The following is a 22,981-nucleotide window of genomic DNA, read 5'->3' as shown; positions in this document are numbered from 1 at the left end:
CAAAAAGATCAGAGTATTTTTTTGTGAGCATGAGGCAGCTGATCATTTGTAGCAGGCATGAATTATTGCAGTGTCTCCATCCAAACAAGTGAACATCTGTATCCCATTTTCAGTGGCACCACGAGATACCTGGCGCAGCCCCAGAAGGGAATGTTTAGCTACAAGGGTTTAAAATATGCATTAATTTGCTGTTGTGTTATCTTCTGGTATTCTCAGCTTTTGAAAAAAAAAAACAAACCCTAAAGAACTTTATCAGTGAAGTCCTCCCACTGTCTATTTGCCTTGCTTGGCCCAGAATGAAATGAATTAAGTAAAACAGTTTTGAAAGCCTCATTTGTTTTCCCTCCTGAGGAGCAATGCTTATGGAAGCCAGTTGGAGCAGGACTCTGGGGAGGATGGGACATTTCATGTCCCTCCCTCTGCTGCTGCTTCTCTGCAGAGGGGCACTGTTAGTTTATTCAACTTTCCCAAGGACAGGATCACTGGGAGAGTGATTTTCAACAATCCAAGGGTGGGAGGTCTATGGAAAGGAAGTCTGGAAGCTCTTTTAGTCCACTGTTGCATCCTTGGCTTTTGAAAATACGTTTTTGTTGAAAGCAAGGTGTGTTTTCCCAGCAGATCATTATCTACAGCCATCAACCAACTCGTGCAAATCTCCAGGGCAGGAAAGCTCATTTCTGTGGCTTTCAGCTCAGCCATGAGCTTATATCCAGAATCTGCTTGGGATGAAAAAACCTTCTGTTAATGAAATTATGTTTTTCTTAGTTGCTTAAATTTACCTGGTCCCTTCTCTCTGCAATCCCAGCTGGGTGTTCCTCATCTCAGACCGAAGCTCTTTTGGGGTGATCCCTATTTCACCATGACTGGCACTGGAGGCAAGTGGAGTGGGGATCACCCCAGCAGTGTCCTCAGCTGCTGGTTCAAGTCTGTCCAGCTCAGAAACCATCTTTCATCTTCCACCCGACCCCAAGCTTCAAAGAAATCACAGATACCCCCTTTAAATCCTTCCTTAGCACTCCCCATTTCTATTTCTATTGAAAAGGGAAAAACACAGCCTCAGCTGTGTGCTGTGACTGCTGCCTGTGCAATATTCCTCACATTTTTTCTCCTATTCCTTGGCTGTTTACACCCATTTGTAGTTTCTCATCAGGGCTATGGGGAAGGGGATGCCCATTTTCCCTGCATTTGTACAAGCACTGGATTTGGGGCTTACTCCAAGCTGCTGGAGCTCTTTGATGGTTACTACCAGTTGTACTACTGCTGCTTTGGTCAGTCACAGCGACTGCAGTACTGTGATGCCTCAGGTTTAGCTTTTCTATTTTTCAGGTTCTGTGCTGCTTTGTTTGTAGTTCTGAGCTTCACATTATGGGATGGTGAGCTCTGTGCACAGAGCAGGGAGACAAAACAATTCCTGCTCCAGCTGGGCACCAAGGACAAATGATCCAAACCTCAGCCCAGGAGCACAAACAGCGTGGGCTGGAGAGAGAAAAACAAGCAGGGTGGGACTGATGGGCTGGAGCTGGAATGGGACAATGAACTCCAAGGTGCCAATGGAGCAGAACTGATCCCAGGGAGAGCCCCCGGGAGCGCTCGTGCATTTTGGGACCATTTTGGGTCATTTGGGTTCATTTTGTGCCATTTTGGTTCATTTGGGTGCAGCCCTGGCTGGGCTCTGGTGCTGCCCAAGGTGGATCCATGGAGATCCTTTGAATAAATGCTATTCTGCAACTCTGTCCAGCCTCTAGGTCAGCCTGCACAAGGCATCACTGACTGCCTTTCTACAGGCAGCCAGTGCTCAGCCACCACCCCATTTGCCAGAGGGACTCCTGAAATGGAAGCCACTGTCACCTCAGCACCCAGTGACAGTTTCATTAACACCTTCTCACTATGTGACTCCTCTCCAGTTTAATTCCCCGGGACAGGTGAGTTAGGCAGAAAGGGGCATTTCCCCTGGTAAATTAAATATATTCTGGGTCACTTTCTCTAATATTTTGCTGCACATGGATGTCACTCAATCCTTCAGCTACACTGAGAGTGACAAAATGTGCTCGGCGTGGGCTGCAGAGCGGGGGAGCAGGGTCCCTGCTGAGGCAGCTGTTCCTGCACATTCCTGCTGGGCACCCCCTGTGCTGGCCACACAGGAGGAGTCTGCAGCAAACTCCTCCAAATGGGAAGATGAGAAAAGTCCTTGAGTAACAACTTGGCCCTTCTCCATAGCTGGGAAACTGAGGCACCCAAGGCAGATGACTGCATCTAAGCCACAGATGGCCAGAGGGTTTCAGGCAAAGCTGGGCACCGAGTTTTGATCCAAGCTATTTAGACCACACATCATGTCTGATGACTAAAATGATGGTATTAATACACTGCTTCAAACTCTGCTTGGCTCTGGAATAAGAGACAATTAAAATGGTAGGAAAATCCCCGTTATTAAATGTCCACGGCGAAGCTGAACTGACAAATAAGAAACAAATTCACAAATACCAGTAAACAGCATGTTAAGCTATAAAGAGGAAAGAGGTAAACAAGGCCATGTCTCCATAGAAAAACTGAGTTACACCAGTACAGCTACAGCTGCCCTGGAAACCTCTCATCTCAGGGCAAGGAGGCATTTTGGGCCATGGCTTGAGAAATTAGGTAGTCTGCAATTAGTCTTGCTTCTAAGTGTCTTCACTCAGGAGGATATTAAAAAAAAAAAAAAAAAAAATCTGTAGAATTTAGAGTCACCCCTCACCTAATACTGAGAATTTTCATAGACAAAGTGGAAGCCTTGTCACAGCCCCTGTGCAAAGAAACTCTCTCCACTTTTTGGAGGATTCTCCATGCAGGATCCTCTCCCCGAGTGTTTACTGGTTGTTAACTGTGCTCCCTCACAGCCTCCAATCTCGGAGAGCATCAAAGAGGAAAGAATGCCACTTGCCTAAACGTGATAGACTATTGCTGCAGGCAGGAGTAACTTGTGCTGTCAGTGTTCAATTAGCACCAAGTTAAACTAAATGTCTTGTGAATATTTCATAACGATCTGCCAGCATCGTATCTGAACTCTCTGGCTTTTACCAAGCCATTTCCCTTCCAAAGTGACATGATGTGGAATTAAAGAGGAATGATGAGCCAATCTCACTTGCTCGAGTATCTGCTCAAGAATTACGCTGTATAACTAAAAAGTAGTAATAATTTTTTAAAAGCATAAAATACCCCAGCAACAACTGTCACCTAAAATTATCCTTTGATAATCAACTGTCTTTGAAAAAAAGTGGGAGTTTACTCTCAGTTCTTTTTCTGACTCTAAATTTATTGCAGCTTTCCCATTCACGTTGTGAGTTGCAGGAGCTGATGTAAGCTTTTATATTTCCCATTTGTTTTCCACACAAAGCCGAGGAGTTAAATGGGTTGGAATAGACCTTAAAAGGCAGGGCTAACCGTAACTTGAAGTGCTGAATCTGTGGCCAGCAGCACCAGGTGAGCTGCAGGAGTGAGCCAGCCCGGGCCCTGCTGCGTGCGAGAGGCAGCAGCTCTGAGCAGAGCTCGCTGCGGGATCTGGGGCAGAAAAACAACCGCACACAAATGCAGATAACTCCGTGCCGCAAACCAGCACCATGCAGACACGCAAATCCCAGGCTGCGAAGTAGCTGCGGGATCTGCCTCACCTGCCTGGGGGTCCTGGCGCTGTCCCCAGGGAGCTGAGTCAGGCTCACAGCAGGAATTGGAGCATCCACTGAGCCCTGGCACAGCAGGAAAGCTCCGGAGGCAGCAGAATCTCCGAGGCCACTGTGCTGATTGCTCACAGTCCCCTCTGAAGGACAGAGGTCTTCTCCAAAGAGGAGAGGTGCCACAGGGCACCAAGAGTCTTTCCAGCCGGGGCTGCCAACAAAGAGATCGGATGGTTCCAACACTAATGGAGCAAAGCCACCACTTCACATCACCTCATCCATCACAGCCCCAGATGATAAATGATCTGGGTTTGCACCAGCCTGGGCTGATGATGCTCTGCAAAACAGCCACATTGTCCAGCTCTGCTTGCTGAGGAGATGGTCCCCTCAACGGAGGAAGGGCAGGCTGAGCTAGAAACTTCTGCTGGCCTGGCTGCACAGGCTGGGATGGGTGTTCCAGGGAAGTTCCTAGGCAGGAGCAGAACAAGTGCTGAGACAGGGTTTTAAGTTAACTCAGCAAGTGAAGAGCAATAGTGAGTCTGAAATAACCTCAGGACTGAAGCATTTCCCTTGGCCAATGCCAAGTGACCCATGGCTACTCTCACCCAGCAATGCTGCCTGTGGGTCTGGAGTTTCATCACCTTGATTTTACAGGAAAATAGTTACCACTTACTAGCTATCTGCCCATAAAGAAACAAAAAATAAAAGTCACACCTCTTTTGGTAGTGAAGGCTTGGTAAGAAAAGCCACAAGGGAGCTATTCTACAGCACTTAATGCAATAGTTACCTGTTGCTGCAGCTGTATTGATGGAACAGATAAAGCTTACTCCTATAGGCGGGATCTGGGCTTTGCCATTTTCAGAATAGCATAATAGATAAATGTATAGCAGCTCTTCCCCTTGGTGCTTGCCCAGTTTGACCACTCACCTTGCTGGCACAGCCCCTGCAGGAGCGTGGGACCCACAGTGCCCGTGGCACGGGGAGCTGCTGCTGGCCCTGCAGAGTCACTCCTGGCCCAGCCAGCCCAGCTGGCAGCAGCAGCTGGGGCACACAGCCAGCCACAGCCTCCCTTCCCTTCTCCCCAGGGCCCTGCAGGGCTGCACCCCATGGCCCAGGTGCCAAGGACTTGGCTCCATCACACACAGCTTCTAAAGAAAGGTGCCACAGCAGACAAACACACAAAAATACCCTGGGAAAGAGTGGGGGAGATGGAGGGAGGAGGGCCAAGGGACTTCAGAGATACCAGAAACACCTGGAGAGATAGACCCAGATCCGGGGGAGAAAGGCAGACACAGCTCTGTCCTCGGGGCTGGGGCACTGCTGTTAAACCCTACACCAAGACATGCCAATTAACCCCCCTCCTTCCCAGATAATGAGGGAGTTGGCTCTGCTGGAGAGGGGGATTGGCAGGAAGCCCCATTCCCTCCTCTCCACACGCACCTGAGCGATCTGCATGCTGCCTGTGGGGGATGAAGCCCAGTGCAATGATGTTTAAAGGCTCCCATCATTTGTTTAGCAGACCTGAAGACCTACCAGCATTTAACTGCTGCAGACATCGATGTACAACAAACAGCAAACCAACCCCAAGCGTGGCTGGGCTGGAATATTAATCCATCCCTTCAAGGGCAGTGGAAACAGGGAGGATCCCAGAGATCTCTGGAAGGGAGGACTGGGCTGTGGACAGGCAGCCTCATTAACACCAAGCGCCCCAGCCCCTCCCAGCTACAAACACTGACATTTACCCTCCCCAAAAGGCTGAACTGATATCCTGATAGTGCTGCTGGCACCCTTCCAGCACATGGTTTTGTACATAAACCTGTTGGGGTTTTTGACACAGTCACTTGTCTGAGTGCCAACATCTGAAAAATAACTCAGGAGGCCTCTTATGGCTGTAAATTTGAGGCTTTGGGGACTTTTTCCATTTTTTTCCTTGTTAGACCATCACAAAGAATGCAAATACTGCTAAAGTAATGGAATAGATTTCCCTGATTGTGTGTTCAGCTGTACAGCAGTTGCCAGGGTAAATTCAAGGATGTGCTTTAAAATGCCAAAATATATTAGTAACACTCGTCTATGAAAATAATGATAATAAGAAAGGGATTTATTTGTAAACCTTACAGAGAAAACACAATTCATCCCATATTTTGCTGTGGAAAAGTCCCACATGCATTGAACCTTCAGCTGGTGAGCTGAAAATTGCAGGAGCTGGAAAAACTCCAGGGGCTGGAACACTCCCAATGTCACCAGAGCATTTCCGACCCACCCAGTCCCACTGGCTTTTAGCAGGTTGTTAGAAATAATCAGAAGGCTGTAAAAATAATATTTCTGCCTTGATTAACGTGATGTTCCAGTCTACTGTTGGGTTTTGTCCTTGATAATCAGAGGGCAGAGGCTGATGCTGAGTGTGCAATCACCAACCACCAGTCTGTGTGTCAGCCCCCCAGCTCAGACAGAGAGGAAAAAGAAAGGAAAGGGATCCATGGGGAGAGTCACAGGATAAATAATTACATCACTTTAAGAAGGAACAGCACATGTGAAGAAGGGGCCCTGGCAGGACAGGGAGTGAAGAAGGGCTTTGCTGTTCCCTCACCTGTCAGAGGTGCTCATCCATCCCCAGGCACAGGGAGGAGTGTGACAGTCACTGAATTAGGGGCCCTCAAAGCCTGAGCCTGTGCCATGGCACGGACACAGCAATGGTGCCACAGCACCCACGGGGGCACAAAAAGATTCCCAGGACTCCCATTGCCCAGGCAAGACCCCAGACCTTGGACTCCAGAGAGGACTGGCCAAGGATCAGCTCCTGCTCCTCTGCACGGGGAGGTCTCAGTGTCCCTTGTGTCCCTCACCTACTGCAGAGGGTCCTACAGCAAACCCAGCTTTTCCTGCCAAACACATTCCCCTGGCTCCCTCTGGCACTGCCAGCAGGGTGAGGTGGGCACTCCCTGCCTCTCCTTGCAGATATCTATGTTTGGAACCCATGAAAAATCCTTTTTTTTTTTTTTTTTTTTTTGGTTTGTTTTTTTTTCTTTTTTTTTATAGTTCACCTGGTGCCTCCAGGTTTCTGTGAGATATTTTATTGCATTTAGTGTTGTCAAATGGTGACATTTCTGAGTGTAAGTCATAGGGTTGTTGTTAATGCCAATTTAATGGTGCTAAAATGATTAAATATGGCAGGCTTTTAAATAATGAGGTACATAAAAGGTGTTAATAACCTCTTAAGTGCTTTAATAATATTCTGTGCTATCATAAAATGTTAGTAATTGGACCTCTTAACTTTCATCTGCCATAAAGTAATGAAAGAAAAAAATCTCAACAGAGGCACTGAATGGCTGAAGATTTTGCTTAAATAAAAGAAAAAAAACTGAACAATGGTAAAACTGAGCCCTATTTGTTAGAAAAAAGAAAAAAAAAGAGAAGGAATTAACTGGAAAGCCCAGTGGAACATGCATTTTAATATCATGCAAATTCTTAGCATCTCCAAAAAATGTGTTTGGTGTAAGGTACTGCAAGAACAAAGGATCCCAATGAAAGCATGATGGCTCAGTGCTAAACCCAGCATCCAAGAAGTTGCTGAGTCTGACATGAGACAAACCTGTGTGTCACTTGTGGAGTTAGAAACAGCAGTTTCCTTGTACAGAGGATCACAGAATCTCCTGATAACAGAGCTAAGCTCAGCCCGGGCTGTTCTCACAGCTGAGCAGAGCTTCTTACACAGGTTAAAACCAGATCTGCTCCTGGGAAAGCTCTTCTGGGACAGGCAGGGCTGCAAACCCCAGAATTTCAGAGGAAGTGGAAGTGATAAAGGCTGAAGGATCCCTCAGTGCCCCCACAGGTAATGAATCCTCAGAGCTGAGCAGCACCCACTGAAGCACGAAACTGGATTGACCACATGCGGAACAGCCAAATGTAATTACAATTCTAAACAGGGAGGCCAAATAGGAATATCTAAATAAAATTTGGACAGGATCCTGGGTAAGCAGCAGCTTCAACAGAAAAGGCCAGAGGTCTGTAAAATCCTCTCCAGGCTACTGCTTGAATCCCATCCAGTGAGCAGCTAGAGGAGCTGCAGCAGTGTCCATGAAATGTGCTGACACTGGGCTGGTGTTGCCTTAAAAGGCTCCCCAGGATAATGTCCAGGGATGTTCCTCAGGTCCCCTCCTCCCAAACAGCAATCCAACCCAATCAAATTATTGTGGGAAACCTGCATCAGCAAAATAACTTTCATTAATGGATATTTGCAGGTTCCTGGCTCAATGGCTCTCAGGGAAGCCTTTTAAGGTCTCTTTAGCTGCTGCCTGATGTGCCTTGCTTTTCTTTATTGCCTGTTAACATGTGCACCCAGTTCCTTTAAAGAACAGGTGTTTTGAACTGACTCTAAAATAAAGGGAATCAGAATTTTGGGGCTAACTAACTGTTGAAACACGGGGCACTGTGATTTTCGCCAGCCCCTATTTATAACATTTCATCACACAGCAGGGAGGAGGCATAGGCCCACGTGAGCCAGGCAGCCAATGCTCAGCAGGAACAACAATAGTGAGCAACAAAAGCCAAGAGTTTGCCCATAGGCATTGAAAAATTATAACGAGCAAATCGATTTTGAGTAGTCTAAATTTGCTTGGAGATAAATCAGGAGCTGAACAAATGCTCCATCTAACAGAGAAATGATTCACCAAGTGCAGTGTTCCTGGAGCCGCAGAGAATGCTCTTGGCTGCTCTGAATGCTGCCTTTTTATCTACTTATTTATTTATTTCTCAGACAAGACCATTATTATTTTCTTGTTACAGGTCTAGTGCTGATCTCACTGCAGTCAATGACAAATTCTCCATTGGTTTCAATGAAGGGCTTGGTTTCCTGAAAGCAATTTCTCATCCATACCTAAAGTACTTCCTCGACTCTCATATTTAAGGGTGAGACTCTGCTCCCCACCCATCAGCACCTCTCCCCAGCACAGCTACAATTTGCAAAGTCCCTCCATGTCCCACTGCAGGCCCCAGCATCCCAGAATAGGATCGTATTTCTTCTTAGAGAGATGCTCTCTGCTTCATTTGATGTGCCCATTACTTGAAAATTGTCTCTCCTTTTGTCCATTAGCTAAATTCTGGATGAGCTTATTATTCTGCTTTGGTTTGTAACAATCCCACTGGATCCATCTCTATGCTTATTAGGATTTTAGAAATGCAATCTAATTTGTGCTAAAGCATACAAATTTGGCTCCCCTATGATCTGTGCTGTTCAGCACCCCGTTCCTCTGTCTGCAGCACAGCTCTGACCTCTGCACAGCAGTGGAAGGAGCAGTGATGGGGTACAGGCCAAGCAGGGACCCTCACTGAGAGAAACACCTGAGCTCTGCTGAGCCCTGGGACCAGAAGTGAAACCAATTGGTTTATAGGCAGCTCTGTTAAATTCCTTTTCAACTCCCCATGAAATACTTATTTCTTCAGCTTGACTGGAAATCATCAAGCTCCTTTGGGTGGCTCTGAGAGCAATCTATTTTGAACAAAGTTCCTGGAATCAAAACATGGGCAAAGCCAAAGAGATGCTCATGTGCTTTTACACTCATTCTCTTGTGGTTTTTTGTCTCACACCAGTTCAGACTGCAGCCAGTGTGAGTCCCAGCCCTGCTCTGAGCACAGAGAAACTCAGCCAAACAGCTGGCAGGGCCTGGTTGATGGTGTTGATTGGGTAAGTTAATTAAGAGCAGAAGTTATTTTGAGCTAGTATAGGTTAAAAAAAATAAATAGCAGAGCAAGTGTTTAATTTTGTGATTGGATAGCTTTGGTTTCTGGAGAAACATCTCCAGCCATTACACTGAGCTTCAGTGTGGCTGCAGCACTGCACAGCCATGGCACAGACTCTTCCAGTTTCCTCCTGAGAAGTCTCTCAGGACATCCCAATACCTGAAAACAAGTCACCTCCTCTGGTTCCCCACCTGAGCTTTGTCCCATTTGACCAGGGATCATTCTTGCCCCACCAGAGAGGAGCCAGGACACGGGACACGGTGATGCCACCACAAGGAAAAAGCTTTTTCTCCCTTCATTAGGTCAGAGTCTGGAGTGGGCTCTGCAGTGGGCAAGGAGAGCAGAAGGATGGCCTCCAGCAGCTCCTGGGAGCTCCCAGAACCATAAGACCCATGGCAGGTCAGTGGTACTGCCACGATGATAGAGCCACCCTGGCCACCAACTTGGGCAGCCTGGGCTCTTCTCGTCAAGGCTGAGTAACAAATACTTGGTTTCTCCAAACTCCCTACTAACTTCTACAAGCCTTGTCCTCCTAAAGACTCTCTGAGTACCATTTAGTGCTTAATAAATGCTCTGCCTCATGAAAAAGAAGGAGATAAAATCAATAAAGTGCCTGCAAAGTTGCTTTGTACCGTCTCGCGTGCATATTTAGAAACCCTCTCTTCCCTGCCACTCACCTCATGGATCTATTCTTGGAGGATAAAAACTGGGATATACTTTGCAGCCAAAAGTAAAGTCATAAAGAAGTTTGCTCACGTTCCTCGACACATGAGATATAGAGTTAATTAAAAATTGTTCTCTGTACAACAGGTTTGTTTCACTGGAAAATGTCACTGATGTAAGGCTGTTCTACTCTTGTTGCCAACTACATTGAATTGACTCCATTATAAGCTTACTCCTCCCCCTTTCCCATTACTTTTCTTCCAATAATAAACCAGAGAGGTCTTAGAGCCCACTTTTTTATTAGAAAAAGTGCATTAGGATTAGCTGGGTTGGAGCAGTCATTTTATGCCCCTCCAGTCCCTGTTTATCTGTGGCTCTACAGAAGCAGCAAATACTTGCTCTAGTCCTGAACAGTATAAATGAGATTTTTGATCCTACAGGCATGGTGCTGTTAAAAGATTTTTAATTAGATAAATACATTTTATAAAAAGATTTTGCAGAATAGTTGCCTCTAGCAACTGTAACAATCTTGAAGCTTCATCTTCTAAAAGGAAAGAAAACTCTTGCAGGAGGCTGGTTGTGTTATATAAAAATGAAAGATGGTATTACAGAATTAATAGGAAGGGGCCAATGGAAATGCAGTCCCACTCCTGGAAATGGGAGTTTGTTTCATTACTGACTTCAAACAGCACCTGGATTTGTGCTCTAAATTTTCCAGCCACATTGCCAAGTGTCAGCCCTGGGCTGGAGGAGTAGCTGGACCAGGCTGGAGGGAGATGTTTCCACAGCTGGGCTCTCCCTGGCTGTGCCCTGCTGCTTCCCCAGCTCTGGGCATCCTCACCCAGAGGATGTCACCATAACCCCCTCTGCAGCACAGAGCTCTCTTTCCTGGCCTGCCAGCCATCCTGGAAGTGTCCTTCAGCTCAGGGAATGCTCTGGTGGCTGTCCCTCTCTGCCGGAGGATGGAGAGCAAACGTCATCCCGCGGGCATTGCATTCCCAGGGCTCCCTGCCTGCAGGCACAGAGGAGGGGATCCCAGCCCTCCTGGTCCCACCAGCTGCCAGGCCTCAGGAGGAGCAAGGTGAAGTGTAGACATGTGCCCAGCTCCTGCCAGGGATAAGGGAACTGCTCCCTTTTCCATGCAGCTCAGAGCCGTGGCAGGGAAGAGAGGGTTTCTCCTAGCCATGGCTCCGGGATGCCACGGCCCCAGAGCCTCACTGCTGTGGGGCAGGAACTCCACAGGACTTTCCCTCTTCCCCTTTCACATCCCAGTGAGTGAAGCCTCACCATGTGCTGTCAAGGTAGGGAGTTTTATCCCTGCAGACTCAGTGCAGGATAGCAGCTTAGCAGCTGGAATGGGAACTTTTCCATGCTCACCCCCATAGTCAGTATATTTAGCCCTGACCTAGAAAGACCATCCTTTCTAGGGCTGAGTTGTGATTCAGACAGTCTGCTTGCTGAGCAGAGACTGCCAACTGTGCCGAATCATAGCTGATTAGAGGTGGGAGAGAGCCTGAAAAACAATACACCCAGGCAAACGCAGTGGGTTTGGAGCACTTCATGGAAATTATATTTAACACCATTCTGGTGGCTTAAAGAAAAGTTAAAACAAACAACCCTCGCACCTTCCAAAATAACCCTACCTGTCTCTGGTGGGAGAGGAGAGACTGGCAAAGAGTTGCTATTTTAAATCACAGTGGAATGGGGTAAAGAAAGAATACACATGTAGGTAGATCCATACATAGGTATAGATACATGCACATACATCTCCAGATGAAGCAGGGGACCCATTGTCTGAGAAAGGAAGGGTGGACAGAGAAGCAGATATTTTTTTTGCATTTTAGGGGAAATTCTACCTTGAAGCAAAACAAATTCAATTGTGTCTAAGGGGAAACAAGAACAAAAGAAAAAAAAAAACCAACATGAGAAGGTGTCTGGAGACATTGTGCTCATACAGAAATGTCTGCTGGCATGTCAAAAAGTGTCCCATCACCCAGCGTGGGACTGGAGCTTGTATCCCACAGGTAATTATCCTCTACCTGCAGACACTCTCAGGCCATCCCCGGGATTTGAAGAAGAAATCTTATCTGCAGGCCTGTGAGAAAGCAGGAGGCACATCTTGTCCTTAAACATCAGTAAAACAACCAGGGAGTTAAACTGGAAAACACTCCACAGCCCAGCCTGGAGACAGCAGAACAGGAGACTAAACACAACAGTTTAACAAATAATTACAGGTTCTTTATACAGCCTAGAATTTGTAATCCACCTTCATCCACTTCTCTTTGCAAAGTTTAGAATTACAATGCCAAAGGGATCACAGGGAATCATGAAATAATGTCCTGCATTTGAGTGCAGAGCAGACAGTCTCGGATGGTTTTAGATACTCTTTTCATGAAACGTTTACCATGTGGCACCCAAGTGTTCCCTCCATTGTGCCTTGGCAAACACAGCGGACACGCTGGTACAGGCACTCACACAGACAGGATGTTTGCAGACATTAAAAGTGATGAGGGGAAAAAAAAAATTCCCTGACCTGGATAAGTTCTCCTCGATTTAAATTCAGTAAAGTGTGGGCATTGAATATTATCTTCATAATAAATTTGCCACGCCATAAAGCAGAGTGGGGAATGAAGAAGTGATATCTTGCATTTCAACAAACGCTCAGTCTCTGAGGACCCCCACCATCCCTTGGTATGCAGGAATACAATTTATCATCTGTATTTTTCATCTTAACTGCATGAAGAAGAGGGTGTTATGGCAGTGGTGCTGGACTGATATTTGGGGAACTGTGAATCCATTACCTGCAACAGACTCCCTGACTCCTCAGTAAGCCCCAGCTGTTTGGTTTCCCATCTGCATTTCCATTTCAGAGAAACTTTAAATGATTGTCAAAAATATCTGAGGAGTCAAAAAGGAAACAGAAAATATCTGAGGTCAAATAAAATATACTGTTTGACTATAAATAAAAAGGAAATTTTATATTTTAAGTGGGTTTTCAACACTTATAAATAATTCTGGTCGAAATTGCAAACTGGCAGCTTATTTAGAAACACCTTTAAAACCATTTCACCTTTTTAATATTTTTTCTCCTTACAAACTATTTTGTTAAATGAACACTGGTTTGGGAAACACTGCAGGGTTGCCTGCTCTGCATTTTTTGCCCCCATAAATGACCAACAGCATAGATTCAGATCTAATAATGAAAATTCTTTTAACAAAGTATATAACAAAGGCTTTACTTAGGCACAAGCTTAAATAGTTTGGTTTTATCGAGTTAAGCACAATTAAGGAACTGCCAAGTGCTTTGCTGGGGGAGTCTGGAGTCAAGCACTAGGGCTGAGTGGGGTGAACATGGTGAAAAGTGAAAATAAAGCCTGAATAAACAGAAAATAAGCATAGCACTTGGAGATTGTGCGCTTTGCTGGTAGAGTATTTCTAAGGTGTGTTTTGTATGTTGGAAAAAATCCTGTTATTCAGGAGCCTGGAATTGCTCTTCCATCCCCATTGCTGATGAATAGCAGAGGCACAGCATGCAGCTCTTTATTCCGAGGGAACCTTAATCACTCCCCTCCCGAAACTGCTGCTCCATTTGACTGACAGAATTAGAAGCAATCCACATATTGGAGGGGAAAAAAAGAAAGGCAGACCCATTTGGTTGTCAGACTGTGGGTACATACACAAAGCTTTTAGCAAAAAAAAAAAAAAAAGAAAGAAGAAAAAAGAAGAGAAAGTTGTTGCCCTCCTAAACGACATCTATATTAATGACATGAATGACAGGCTTAAGGGGAAAATTATAAATCTTTCTTTCCAGCTTTTCTTTTATTGCCCAACCATCTATTTCATCTTTCCAGGGAGCGGGTCCATTAAGCCCAGAGCTGACAGACCTTGAGAGATGCTGGGAAGCTGCAGCCAGGCCCCTCTGGAGCAAGGAGCAGCTCTGGGTCCCTCTGGCCCAGGTGAGACCATGGAGCACCAACAGCACCAATGTAACCCAGGGCAGCACCCCTGCCTGGCAAAGGAGAGCAGCAGGCATCAGGAGGGGCCGTGCACTTGGCCGTGGATGCCAGGAGCCCTGGAACTCCCCTTGCTGGGGACTCCCCACTCCTCCATGCCCAGTTTCACAGGGAATAAGCAGAGGGGATGTTCTGCCCCTGGTTTTATGGCACAACAACTCCCTGGGGCTGCAACCTGCCAGCAGCAGCACCCGGGGTGACCCCAAAGCCCCCAAGGGATGGTCCCTGTGCTGGCAGCAGTAGCTTTTCTGTCTCTGTGAAGGAGCTTTGGGCTCCTGATGGAAAGAGGAATGTTGGCTCTCCTTTCCCATGCCATACACGAGGCTGCCTCTGTCTCCAGAGTAGCCACAGATTTCTGCATTTCTGCTTTGTTCATTTTCCTATGCAGTCTCCAGGGAAAACAAGAGGAAGACAAAGAAACCCCAGTGACTTGTGGGATCACAGACACCGATGTAATCATCTTCATTTAAAAATAATTCCTTTGAACGTCCCTAGAGCAAGTTCCATTTTCCCTGGAGGGGATACATAACTAATAAAACTGACAGACCCCCTCTGCAGTTGGGTGTTTTTGTGTATATTCATTTATACATACACATATTAATTTTTCTTTTTCCATAGGAGCCTCCTGTGGAAGATCATTATGGTCATGTGGAACTGCCCGGGCTCAGACACTCTGCAAAGATGCTTCCTTGGGTTTTATTATCTGTGTCCACTGTACTTATATTTTATAGCAGCCTAATTACTGACAATCCCCTTTAAATGCTGACCTGCAATGCTAAGTTATTCTGCAGGTGAATGAGTAGATGTAACATTTCTCTGTGTTCTCTAAGATTGTGTAGTAGCATTAACTGGATTTGTCAACAGCAGGACTGTCTGGAGAAATTATTCCATTTTAAAAAGGTCCTTGATTTCCCATCAACAGTAGCACCAAATCTGCAGTGTTTGGGGAATGGTTATGTCATGGAGAAATAGGTTTGTTTGAAACCTCCTGCACTGCTTAGTTTATAACAATAAAAGCAATGATGGTTCCTTAAAAATCAGTAGCAAGGATAGAATTAAGAAAAAAAAAAATCAATAATCCAGGTGAGGCCAAGTCTGGCTCTCTGGCTCTACCTGTGCTACACAGCCCTAACAGACACAGTCACAATCTTTTTCCTAGCGCTGCTACCATAGATAATAAAACTAATTTAATTTTCTGTCACTCTTTTCATTTTAATGGACACCCCGAGATTTCACAGCCGTAGGAGAACAATGCACAAAACCACATCTTTTCTGGAAACGAAGAGACACGGAAAAAGCAAAATCTTGCGTGGAAATGCCAGAAGAAACATTGTCATGAAAAACAGGCTTTAAATATTGAAAACATATAAAGGACAACATACAGCCCAGGAGAAACAGGCTGAATAAAACATGCAGCTATTAAAGCCCTGGAGCTCAGTCCTGGAGGGATTTGCAATTTCCCGGCGCAGGCTGTGATTTTTCAGGGATTGAGTGCCACTGGAAGGGCTGCAGAGAGTCCCCGTGCTGTGACAGGTAGCGGCTCCCTCCCAGGCTCAGTCTGGCACATTAAAACCCAACAGGATCTTTCTTTTTTCAGCTCAGTGCCTCGGAGGCTCTCACACGTTCCCTTACCCCCTGCTCATCCCACCCCGGCGATAGGCGCAGTATAAATAGCTACCAGTAGATGACAGATAGAACATGGACATGACAACAGTGTCCTCCTCCTGCTCCCACAGTCGGCACAGCAATTTCTGTCGTGATCCATCCTTCCTGGGGCTGTGGGAGCACAGTGGTGCTGGCAGGAGTCGAGCTGACTCCAGGCAAACTCCTCAAGCTGTCCCCAAAACCCCATCCCAGGTGAACGTGCAGGTGAATATTTAGCTGAGCAAAGTAATAACCTCAGGGTTAATGAGGACTTGTCACAATTTAAGAGATGGTCATAACTAGGAATCTATGTCATTTGTTCAGTGCTTCAGCGAGCTCCCACTTTGGCTCTTTTTATCCCTAAACCCCTGCAGCACTGTTATCCAGCTCAGGGATAATGGAGGGGATTAAAAATCAGCTCCTCATCTCTTGATAATTCTGCTTGCTTCACTGTCCTATATCCAAAGCAACAAAATAGGGGCAGGATGTCCAGCTTTGGGAACCATCATTTGGTTTCACTGGCAAGAGGCCAGGGAAGAGCAGAAAGAAGTGATAAGAGATGTGGAAAATATGACCTGTAAGGAAAGGTTGTAGGAATTGGGCTTGTTTAGTCTAGAGAAAAAAAGAACGAGGAAAGATTTGATAAGAAGAAAGATATAGCAAAAGTCTTCAACATTCAGAAGTTTGTTATAAATAGAACAATACTCTTCTTGTTCCTTTAGAAATCACCTTATTTGCAGCAAAGACTGGGGTTAAGGCATTAGGAAAATGTCTTTCCTAGGTGCAGGAGCAGGGAAATCCTGGACAGGCGGTTCTGCACTGGGGGCTTTCAGAACAGGTAATTGAGGCACGTTCCTCTGGCAGGCTCCTCCTGGACACTCAGTCCAGGCTGTGCCTCTGGGGATGTGACCGTGTGCAGGTGTCACATTTTGGCAAGTGCCTTCACGTGCACATGGACACCCGGAGCAACGGCAGCGCCCTGGTAAGGAGCTGAGCCCTGGCCCGAAGTCAGAGCAGAACTGGCTTGCAGAAGTCATTCCCCAGTCCTGCAAAGCTGCAAATATTTCACGAGGTTCACACGGCCTCAGACTCCACAGCCTTGGCAAAGCCTGCCCAGCCACTCTCCTCACAAGCTGTAAAGAGTCTGGATTCAGCTCTGAGCTGGCAATGTGTTGAAGACACATGGGGCAGCAAAGAAACCAAACTTGCTCTGTTTAGACTGACATTGGCTCCCCACTGTTGACAGCAGTCCAGATTTGGGGTCTGGTCTTTCTTCCATTGAATTCCACAGGGAATTTTTCTGTTGGCATCAGTGGGGGCAGTAATAAGCCATTGTATCTGTCAGTGCAGATTGCCAGTGAAAGACAAACTGGAACTGCTAAGTGCTGTCTGTAATGAGAGATCATTTTTCCCCTCCCTCCTCCTCTCTCTCAAGTCCATTTTCAGACCATAACCACATTTTAATGAATAAAAAGTTGTTGTTTCAAATCCTTGCAGAACTGCAGTCTCTGCCAAGCCTGTTTTTCTTCTGGAAAGACAGATGCATGTGCTCCGCATTATGGTAGTAGTTTTTTTGCATGCCATATATTTTTAGTGATGTTCATGAAACTAGAATTAGTGACACTAATAATGAGAAATCAGAGGGCTAATATTGTTTAACCCTGTTAAAGAGTGTTATTACATTTACATGTTCCCACAGAGTAAATGCTGTTCAACTCAGACATATGTCTTGCTATCTGTTTATTTTTATGAATCAGAAATGAATCAGCAGTCAAAGACTGTCCTGTAGATTTACTTGTCTCATTTACCATTTTAGAAGGGGGGGGAAACCCCTCTAGCAGAGCTAACAGAATAATTTTGTATTCAGTAGGGGCATAATAGTACTATCAAATTAATTCTAATCAATAAGAATATTGCAGGTCTGCACAGACTAACCCCAAAATGCTGGTCCATTGAGGGGCCAGCCTGTGCTCCTGCTGGTGCTCATCCTATTCTGAGAGCGAAGGCAAAACTACACCTTCCAATCTGATCTCTGCAGCTGGCTGGTTTTCACTGTTTGTGAGCAGATGCAGAACTGCCTTTCCCTCAAGCCAAAGAGTCTTTCAGGAGGCAAAAAGCAAAGGCACAGTGTAGTCTGCACTTAGCTTCTATTTGTGGACAAGATCTACAGTAATTTCAGAGCTGAAAAGTGATTCTCCCTCTGCACTGCACTCAGCAGATAAATAAAATAAAATGACAGTCACTAATATGATGTTTCTATCCTTATCTTTCTTCATTACTCAGGGACTTTTGAGGAAAGTGTTAGGATTGTTGGATAAGACTTTGAGAAGAATTCCCTGTTCTTTGAATTGTTAGTTCTCTAACATGACCAGCCCTTATTTGTTAGAAACTGATAACAGGCTTGATAATCTCTGCCTTAAAAAAAAATAAGATCAATACACTGCTTCAGAAATTTGACCAAAAAAAGTTATGTAAGAGGTAAGAAAAACATCACACTTTCTTAAAGCATTAGATATTCCAGGAATTACAGAAGGTAATTTAAATTCAACTCAGCCACTACTGTTGCAATATTGAGGTTTTAAAGTCAGTTTATTTATATTTTAACTTTGCAGTTTCCCATAAGGCATGGTCAAAGTCTTTAACAGAATCACTGACATTAGGAATTCTCATCCTCCTTTTCCCTTGCTCCTTATCGAGTGTACTTTGTTTCCTGCAATGGTTTATTGGGACCATCTGCATCTCCTCCTGTTTTCTCTCAGGCATGGAGATAAGATTTCACCTTTGGATGTCTGGTTGAAGTCCAGCTGGCAGTGGGGATGTGTTTGGTGGCGGTGGCTCCGTGCCTGTTGCATGCACGCGCCAGTCTCACATGGTGGCGACAGAAAATCCCACGTGAGAACCACCCTCCGTGCTCAGCACCAGCTCCACTTCCCTCCTCAAGACCTATAAAATAACTACCTGAATCCAACTACCTGAAAAATAAACTGCCCCAAGTCCTTTTCCCAGTGATTAAACCAATGGCCGGGTTTTACAGAGACTGAGCCCTCACTGATGTGATGGCAAGGCCCTGGTGGGATGACCAAAGCACCCTTTGCCAAACCAACACCCAAACTGCTCCCCACACTTTAAAAACTGATTTTGGGACAAATTATGTCCTTGCAGCTGCCTTCCACTCCTGTCACTGCTTTCCTCCTTTCTGATCCCACTGCTCAGCCTGAGAGCAGCCAATTGTCTCTGCATCCTCTCAGGATTTCCAGAGCACAAACCCACTGCAGCCCTCACCAGGTAACAGCAAAAGCAACAGGGCACTTCCACCAAAGCTGCCCAAGAATAGGAAATTGCCACAGGAAGAGGTTCCATCTATCCCACACAGCTCAGAGAGCTTTTGGATGTCTGGCCATCTCCCTTCTCCCCTATTATTGCCTTCTGTACCTGAAGATGAAGTGAAAAAACCTTGATTTCAGCCTTTGGCGGGGGTGATTCTCTCACCAAGGCCAGCCCAGCTGGGAAATCTGGTTTCTTTGCAGCCAATTCCTGGTAAAACATGCCACAGCAAATGGTTGGAAAGTGAAATCAGCCTCCAGCAGAAGGGGTGGAGGACAGGATGTCCTGGAGAGCTCTCCTTCACCATTTATCTAGAAACCCTGCAGAAATGTTACAGTCTTTGAAGATAATAGAAGCAAGGACAGCTCCTTTCTTCTCCCTTGCCTCCTCCTTTCCTCCCTTCAGTTTGGAGACATATCCACACAGAGGGTCAAGTACCCAGCAAATGAAATGTTTTTCAAAAGCTCATTGTGAGCGTTTGCAATGCAGACAATCTCGAGCCTCATTGCAATTCTCCCAAGAAACCAAAGGAACACCTTGTGCACAGTATCTTTTGTTTCTTTCTTTTGTTATTCTATAAATACTTTTATTCTCTTTTATTTAGTATTTCACAAAGTAGAAGAAACTCCTAATCTTTGTTCTGCCTATTTGATGTTTAGAGAAGCCAAGGAGACAAATCTGTAAACAAGCTTTCTCTGTTTGTTAGATATTTTTTTTTCCTTCTTAAATACAGGCTGCAAGTCTCAAAAAAAGTCAAGGACTCGAGTTTCTCTTTGTTTTGAGTGTCTGGCTGCATCTACTGTGCTAAAGTGTCAGCTCCAGATAAATAAGGGAATGAAAACAGAGACGGTCTATTTAAGAAAAAACGTCTGTCCTTCAAAGTCTGGAGAGATAGAAATGGATTTATTGTCCCCTGGGCAACATCCAGGGAATGTTTTGGAACCTTGAGGCAAATTGTGGACACTGAAGCCACAGTCTTTAGTGGTTTTGTGTGTCTTTAATATTGCACTGAGATCTGAACTCCTTCAGATCCAGAAAAGTGAAATAGTGGATTAAAACCATACAGGAAGGGGGCACAGGGAGGTCCTTGCACTGTGGTATACCCCATCCCTTTTCTGGGATATACTGAGGAATGGATGTACAATTTCTGGACCTTGGGCAAGAGTAGGCTTTTCTAAAGCACCTCTGCAGAAATATCACAGCTTATATCATCATTTCAATTAGTGCAGTGCCCTCTTGCTTATTTGGGCTCATGTGATTACCTGAGAACCAAGGCTGAATTAATTTAAAGGGGAAAAAAAAGCAAAGTAGACAGTGGAGAAAAGTTCAAGGGAAATGTGGACTTCTCCACTGATTTCCCACAGAAATAGTTCTGATGTGTTCTTTTCCTTACCAGCTCTTTATTTGAACAACGTTTGGTGAAGCAGCTCTGCCTCAGTGGGGATGTGCAGGTCTCACTGAGCTGTGCTGGCTCCCTGGGCTGGAGACAGCTCAGAGTATTTTAAAACAACAACATTCATAATTGCACTACATGAGGAATCAAGACTAATACAGAAGAGTTACCATAACGACAACACCTCGACGTGGTGCAAACACAAATACCTTTCACATCCCAGGGAATGATTCAGTACCATGTTGGGTGAAAAACTCAACATGAAAAGGATGAAAAATCCATCCTTTGAAGAACAGACCTCTGAAAATGGTGGTGCCTGAGTCATAATTTTGTAGCAGGAAATCTGTCTATGAGAAAAGGCTTCAGCAAATGAATTATTAGAATTTTATTGCTATTTTGCCTACCAGTGGTTTGTTAGCTATTGTAGAAATTGTCATCCACTTGCTGGCTGATGAGTCCTACAACTCAGCACATGCAGAAATGTTTCATCACACAATGCATGGTAACAGAATTGAGTTTTGAGGGGCTCAGCACTGCACAAACAGGAAAAGCAGCAGGAAAATAAAAAAATCTTCTGTAACTAAAGATAAAGATTACAGATTATTTTCATAAATATGGGCTTTCTTTGAGGGAAAAATGTAGCTATCAATAATGATCCAACTGGAGAGAGATGTAGCGGGAGCAAAGATTAGGGGGGAATAGGGCAGGGAGGAGAGGGCAGCAGGGATTGATGGAAAATGATGAGGGTGGACAAAGGGAGGTGACTCCACCAGATGATCTGAGACAGACCTGTTCTTCCATTCTCACACCCAGCAGTGGCAGCTGCCTTCACAAACCCCTTCCTGACTTCCATGCTCCAGTGTTGTTGCAGTGCTCAGATAAAATACCACATTTCAAAAGACCATTTGGCCTTTTGAGGTGTTTGGGGGGGGGGGGGGGGGGGAGTGTAGGAGTTCTTCCTTTTTTTTCTTTTTTTTTTTTTTAATGTGAGACCTTTTGTTGGTGTTCAACATTCTGCTGTCTTTAGAAAGCAAGTAGAAAGTTCCTTCTGCTTTCAAGTTTATCCTTCCACCTCCTGGGCTGTAACAAGGTGTGCTGCTCATCACACTGAGCTGCACCAAATATTGGCTTCCACTAAAGAATGACCCAACAGGGCAAACTCCCCTCTCCAACCTCTGCATCTTCATCATTCCTCTTCACTTTGCAAAGTATCAGGCCTTAAGTTTTCTCTAAGTTCCCATAAGTGTTGTTTTAATGCAGATCTTGCTTTTTTTTTATTTATCCCCAGAAGAACAGTGCTTCATTTTGCTTACAGTCCTCCACTGTCATCACAAAAAAGAGCTCAAGTCATTTCTGCTGTGCTTGCTTTGATAGTGATATGCAGCAACGAGATTCTTTGTGTGAAAGAAACCCAGGAAAAGCAGTTTTTCCTAGCATTATGATTTGTTATAGTTAGGTGTTAAAGTTTTCAGCTGAGCTGCTGGTGATAAACACTGCATATGTTCTGGGCTGTGTAGGTTCCCACCAGATTTTCTTTGTCCAGGTTAGGAACACAGCAGTTTTAGGTTCTTTCTGCAGTTAATGGAGAGGATAAGGATTTTAGGAGATGTTATTTATCCCACTTAAGCTGTGAATCACTGTGAGGTGTCTCTCTTCACCACCAAGGGTTCACAGGCAGGGGCTGTGCCAGCTGACACAGGTACATTTTAGGTGGGGTGGTGCCTGCCCTAAGCTGCTCAACACCTCAACAGAGGAGAAAATAAGTGAACAGGAAAGAAAAGCAAGAGCAGGCAAGGAGGCTTGGAGAGATGAGGCACTTCCTGGAAATCACACAAGGCACTGGGATGGAAAGAGAACCCAGATCTCTTTATGGAACCCCCTTTTTGTGCACTCTGTACCATGGGGCTTTTCACTCTGTCAGACAAAACCCTATATTTCCTTTTTCTCTTCCCTTCCAATAGTTGCATATTAATTAAGCACTTACATTTTTTCCAGAGCAACTGTAAGACCAGAAACCTCTTAAGTCAGATGGAAAGAACTAAACATTTCAGCCACTGTGAAGCAAGCAGAAAAACAATCATGTGGGAGGAAAAAAAAAAAACCCAAAACATTGTGCAAATAAAATTGCTGAGGGGAATACAAAAATCACATGAGAAGGGCAGATAGGGGCATTGTGTGAAGGATAAGGAAGGGGAGTTAGGAACATGGGAAGGCTTCTAATTTTGGTTTGTAAGCACAGTTGGTGAACCATTATCATCACCACTCCTGCCCTGCTCCCCAAGGTTTGTGACACAAACACTTTTTTGCACTCTGTGTGAGGGTCCCACGACCTCAGGCAGCCAGGCAGGGGGACAGGAGGGAAGATGGGACTCAGGGGTGGGAGCCTTGCCAAATGGATCCACCACAGACAAAGAAATGAGCTCTCCTGCCCACAGCTGATCTACCTCAAGAGTTTCCTGCCTCTGTGTTCCTTTTGCTCTGGAGCTGGAAATTTCTGCCTAATCCATCATGCCAAAGGCCAGATTAGCTCTTTGTGTGTGGCTATGGAGGCAGAAACC

General features: G+C 45.3%; 2 long non-coding RNA genes across 2 annotated transcripts in view; both read right to left on the bottom strand.

Moving 5' to 3' along the window:
• LOC146765741 (uncharacterized) overlaps positions 1 to 22,981 on the bottom strand; it is a 49,097-nt gene that overhangs the window by 12,096 nt on the left and 14,020 nt on the right. The gene's annotated exons all lie outside the window — the stretch shown is intronic.
• On the bottom strand, positions 80 to 21,368 carry LOC146765742 (uncharacterized). Its single transcript, XR_014949701.1, has 2 exons — positions 4,575 to 21,368; positions 80 to 4,115 (listed from the first exon to the last, which is right to left on the bottom strand). It is a non-coding gene; the product is annotated as an uncharacterized LOC146765742 (long non-coding RNA).

The sequence above is a fragment of the Lonchura striata genome, chromosome 20 (assembly GCF_050655825.1).
Source record: "Lonchura striata isolate lonStrDom1 chromosome 20, ASM5065582v1, whole genome shotgun sequence".
Lineage (NCBI taxonomy): Eukaryota > Metazoa > Chordata > Aves > Passeriformes > Estrildidae > Lonchura > Lonchura striata.
This window is presented reverse-complemented; position numbering and strand designations above follow the sequence as displayed.